This window comes from Macrotis lagotis, chromosome 3 (genome assembly GCF_037893015.1).
Source record: "Macrotis lagotis isolate mMagLag1 chromosome 3, bilby.v1.9.chrom.fasta, whole genome shotgun sequence".
Lineage (NCBI taxonomy): Eukaryota > Metazoa > Chordata > Mammalia > Peramelemorphia > Peramelidae > Macrotis > Macrotis lagotis.
This window is the reverse complement of record NC_133660.1, coordinates 25,797,429-25,803,428: the sequence shown is the minus strand read 5'-3', so window position 1 is coordinate 25,803,428 and position 6,000 is coordinate 25,797,429.

The window sequence follows — 6,000 nt, the reverse complement described above, 5'->3', positions numbered from 1 at the left end:
CTTCCTCATCCTACCACCAGTCACACCTTGGTAAACCCAACCCTATATTACTTCCCTCATGTGTCTCTAGTGAGATTCACACATTAATGAATAAAAGCAGGATAACTCAAAAAACATACTAGTTGAATTCTGCATGAATGAATGAAGGAATGGATGGATGAAAAAGTATCAAGTTTAGGGAGTGTAATGTGATCTAATTTATGTAATTTAATCTAAACCCAATCCTCACTATACTTGTGCTTTCTACTCTTCTCTGAAACCTAGTAAAATGCTTGGGGCATAGTGGGTTTGTTGATTGCTGGTTGGATGGATGGATGGATGGATGGATGGATGCATGGATGGATGCATGGATGGATGCATGAGCTTTTCTATGACTGGTCCTTAGATGGCAGACCTGTGATCCATATCTACACCTGTGAGCCAAGTCCTCCTAGCTTGTTGGGATCTTTCAGAGTTTATCATTTCCTGTCAGGAATTTTGAAATGGAGGTTCATCCTCAAATACTCCTCAGTTAGAATCAGGTTCTACTAAAGTTTACCAGGGCTCTTGAAGGGTTGCCAAAAAACAATGTTTCATGAAAAGCCTGAAAAATGTTTTCAAATATATTTCAGTTGCATTCTAGTATAATGAAATTACATGATGTGTGTGAAGCAATTTACATAGCATACCCCATGGATGCTAGCATTACAATGAAAAACACAAACATGGGATAAATTGTGAAAAGTACTCATTCCACAACCATCTCTCCAAATAATTTACCAGGACTGAATTTAATATAAGTAACTCCCCCACAATCACATCATCTTCCCTTGATTTGGTAAAGTCATGACTTCCCTGATGTGCTGATCCAGATCACAACCCTTTCCCTCTTCTGATTCTATGCATACAGATCCACAACAAAAGAATTAGGAGTAAATGATAAACAATGATGTAGATTCTCTAAAAACTAAAATTATATTTCTATGCAGATATACTTAGTCCAACTTCTCTTTTCTAGTTCAGTTAAAGCATGAATTTGAATCCAAAGTCTCAGATTTAACAGATGTAATACAAGTCCTGAAATTTCATTCTCCAAAAACAGAAAATTGAGTTTTGGCCAAGAACCGTGGGAGTGGCTGATCATAAGGGAAAGGGATCAATTACTCAATAATCCTCAGTTTCCTCATCTGGAAAATGCAAACAACAGATTTTAACAGCATGTGCAGAATGGTATCAGAATGACATAAGAAAACATAGGTCAGGAACATAGGGCAGTTAGGCAACTCAGTAGATAGTGTGAGACTCAGAATGCAAATCTGACCACTGTCACTAACTGTATGACCCAGGGCTTTCTGCCTCAGTTTCTTCATCTCTAAAATTGGAATAATGTTAACACCTACCTCCCAAGATTGTCATGAGGTTAAAATGAGTTAATATTGCAAAGCAATATTGCAAGTCTTAAGTATTATATAAATTTAACTTTTAATAATTAATGATCCTGAAGAATAACTGATGGGCAATCTAAATATTCTATTACTACCTATGTAGTAATTTTTTTTAAATGCAAGGAATCAAATGCACTCCTTATGAGTGATGCACAGGAGAATGCAAGAGTCCTCTGCAGGATGGAATGGGACCTGCACTACTGGAGAAGGTATAAACACATATGAGATCCCAGATTCATCCAAATATTCAAGCACAAAGATGTTCATTTCACAGGAAAAACATGAGTTCTGGGGTAGCCAGAACCAAGCCAAATCCAAGACCAGTTCATCCTCTCATCATTGAATTTAATTTCATTAGCATTTACTAAGCAACTCTTATGACCTGGTCATTGGACCAGGTGATAGAAACAGAACAAAGTCATAAACAATTCTCACCCTCAAGGAGGCTACATGGAGATGGAAAGAAGGTCAACATAAACCCAGCTAAGAAGAAAAAGGGGGGGGGGGGGAGAAGAGGGAGAAAGAGGAGAGAGAGAAACAGAGCCAGAGAGAGACAGACACAGAGACAAAGACAGAGAGACAGAGAGAGAATTCAAATAGAAATACAGACTATTTTTAGTGTAAGAGAATTGCTGACAATTATAGGAGATATATTCATATACTCATGTAAGGATTCCAAAAGACAGAGAAAAGGAGGGAGAACATTCCAGACATGGAAGGGCCTATTCAAAGATTTGGAGGTAGAATTGAGGAACAAACAACTTGAGACAATTTACCTGGAACAGAGAATATGGGAGGGAGAAGAGTGTAAATAAGTCTAAAAAGTTGAAAACCCCCAATAAGGAGTTGGTGATTGAGGAATGGCACTTAGGAGAGAGGGGAGCATAGATTCATGTCACAAGGGTAATGGGTCAGTAATGTAAAGAGTAAGTGCAGACACATTGTCATCGCTAGGTGAAAAACTTATGACATGCCATACTGAAATGGGACCATGGTCATCTTTATAGGTAAAGAGTGGCACAACATATTCCAAGCTCTAAGTATGTTTGCAGTTTTAATAAATAGAATGTTGACTTTGGAGCCAAGAAGATCTGAATTCAAGTCTCACCTCTGCCACATATGGGTTGTAAGACCCTATGCAAGTCCCCTAACCTCTCAGTGTTCTAGGCAATTCTCTAAAACTAGGGTGTTTTTTTTAAATCAAACATGGTTAGGTGACTTGTTCAGGATTAAACAGCTAGGGGGTGGCTAGGTGGCACAGGGGATAAAGCACCAGCCCTGGAGTCAGGAGTACCTGGGTTCAAATTCGGTCTCAGACACTTAATAATTACCTAGCTGTGTGGCCTTGGGCAAGCCACTTAACCCCATTTGCCTTGCAAAAGCCTAAAAAAAGGATTAAACAGCTAGTAAGTGTTTGAGGCTGGGTTTGAATTCCAATCCTACTGACTCTACAGCCAGTGCACTATCCATTGTGTCAACCAGATGCCCCCAGACTAAGGTTCTTAATCATTTTTTGTGTTTAAGACCCCCTTTGGAAAGTGGGTGAAGTCTCTGTTTCCCTTTTCAGAATAATGTTTTTAAGCATGAAATAAAATATAAAGGATTACAAAAGTGATCAATTGTATTAAAGTACAGTTAGCAAACTATTAAAATAAAGCCAAGTTCTTAGCCCCAAAGTGAAGAGTCAGTCGATGGAAGGAGTTTTCTCACTTGGTAGTCCATACTATCCCTTTCTTATTGGCTCATTTCAATAGAAGCTCTTTGAGGAAGTGAGCTCCTCTATCCTTTGTAACCCCAAGATATCTAGAATGGTGTGAATCCTTAATATGTATGCAAAAGGGAAGAGCAGCAAGGGATCATGAAAGGAGAATGGGATCTGGAGGCAGAAAACTTGAGGTGAAATTTCACCTTTGCCCCTTAATCAGTAACCTTGGTCAATTTATTCCTCCTTCCAGGACCTCAGTTCCCTCCTCTGTAAACTAGATGATCTTCAAGGTCACTCTCAATTTTAAATTTATGATCCTATGATCTCAGTCCCAAGGGGCTCACTTTACTCATCTCTATTAATGTGGGTGATTGAAGACATAGGAGGGGTGTGATATAGAAGAAAGAAGGAGACTTAGAGGGCATTTCCCTCCTCTGAGTCTACTTACTTGACTGGGCAGGTCACTTCATTTCTCTAGGTCTAGGTATTTCTCATCTGAAAAATGAGGGAGGGGGTCTCAATGCTCCTAGGACTCCTTCTAGATTAAGGATACTATAATATCGAGATACGTAACTTCCTTGGATCCTAGTTTCCTCAACTTTAAAATGAGGGGTTAGAACAGATGACCCCAGGGGCAGCTAGGTGGCATAGTGGATAAAGCACCAGGCTTGGAGTCAGGAGTACCTGGGTTCAAATCCGGTCTCAGACACTTAATAATTACCTAGCTGTGTGGTCTTGGGCAAGCCACTTAACCCCATTTGCCTTGCAAAAACCTAAAAAAAAAAAAAAAAAAGAAGAAAAGAACAGATGGCCCCAAGGTCTCTCCCAGCTAGAGAGGTAGGATTTTAAGTTTTTGATAATGTAATCTTTCTACTTGCTTTTTTCACTAGAAGGGTATTTTGTCATCTTGCTCTGGTAAACTTTTCCAGTAAACACAGAGTCAAGTCTCTGGTAGCCTTTCCTGAAGCTAAGGGAAAAAAAAAAAAGAAGAAAAAAAATTCCTTGAAAGCAGGTCACCCAAACTTCCCTCTCAATTGGCAGAATTCTATGTACTCAATCAGTGACTAAGCTATAGGAAAAGCTTTTATTTCAGTGTTATGTAAAGGAAAATGTGGGTGGGGGAACCAGGCCTACGTTGTGTATGTATTGGACTGTCAGAGGAAAAGGAAAAAGGAAGTCCGCCCTCATCAGGTAAGGAATCTAGAGTTGTCCAGAATTCCATCTTTGGGGAAGTCCGCTGTCAAGGTGATGTCAACTATAGAGTAACCAAGTTGACTCAGCCTGTGCCTAAGCCGCAGACTACCTAAGTGACTGAATCTACAAGACACACTGTCAGCCATTGGCTGTAAAAGAGTGTGATTTCCCCACCACATACACACACAAAGTGGAAGTATACTGGCTCTCCCAAATAGTTTGTGTTCTTGGTCACCTCTTTTCATTCTTCTCCTACCATTAAGATTTTCCAAGTATGATCATGTCACCCCTCCATTCCCATTCAACAAATTCTGATGGCTACAAACCCCTATTTCCTCCAGAATCAAATATAACATCTTCTGTTTGGCTTTTTAAACCCTTCATGACCTGGTCCTTTTGTACTCTTCTACTCCTTTTATACCTTAGTCCCTCCCATGACCTCTGTGACATGGCAGACCACCTCCTGGCTCCAGGCATTTTCCATGACTGTACCCCCATGTCTGCAACTCCTTCCCTCTTCATCTCCACCTCCTGAGTTCCTTGATTTTCTTCAAGTTTTAGCTAAAACCCTACTTTAGTAAATAGAGGCAAGAAGCCTACATTAATCCCCATTAATCTTAGTGCCTTTCCTCTGTTGACTACAGCTTATCAGGTCTGTATTTATTTGTACATAGCTGTTTGAATGTTGTCTCTCTGTGAGTTCTTTGCATGTAGGAACTGTTTTTATCTTTCTTTGTATTTCGGAGTTTCCAGTACTTAGCATAGGAATGGGCATCTAGTGGTTCAATTGCTTCAGCTGTGTGGCTCCATTTGGGGGTTTTCTTGGCAAAGATACTAGAATGGTTTTCCATTTCCTTCTCCAGTTCATTTTATGGAAGAGGAAATTGAGGCAAAGAGGATTAAGTGACTTGCCCAGGGTCACACAGCTAGGACGTATGTTAGGTCAGACTTGAGCTTACTAAGTTGAATCTTCCAGACTCTACCCACCAGACACTAGACTTGACCAGAGTGGTTCATGAGAAATTGCTCTGTATCCAAATACCTGGGTTTTTTCACTAAGTTAACAATGGGGTCAGTACTTCAGCCATTATCCAAGTATCTCTCATCTTGCTGACATCTCAGATAGCCTACACATCTTTAATATTGCATTGCTGAATGAGAAACCAGGTCAGAGGGAAAAGGATGGAGTGGTCAGAAGAGTCCTGGAGTTGGCGGCAGGATCCTTGTGTTCCTATCCTAACTCTGTTACTAATTGCCTGTTTGACCTCAGGAAAGTGGCACCTCTCTGGGCTTTATCTGTTCCCTCATGAGGAAAATTTCCATTCAAACACTGAATCAGGGAAAGATCATTGACTCTAGAGCCGCGGTTTTGAGTCAATCCCATCTGTGCGACCTCGAGTCATTTCACTTCCCTGGGTCATATTTGGTACAATATGGGTTTTGGACTACATTTCTTCCAAGATGCTTTCCAACTGTAGACTTGTGATGAATCATGGATCTTGCCTCTTCACTAGGCAATGACTGCCAATACTCAGCGAGAGTTGGAGGATTTTTAACAATAGTCATTACTAATCTGACTAGAATTATTCCTCACTGTACAGATCTACATCTTGGCTCTGCTCTAATTGTGTCAGTCCGAGAGCCAGTCTCCTAATATGTATTGATTTGTGGTTGTTC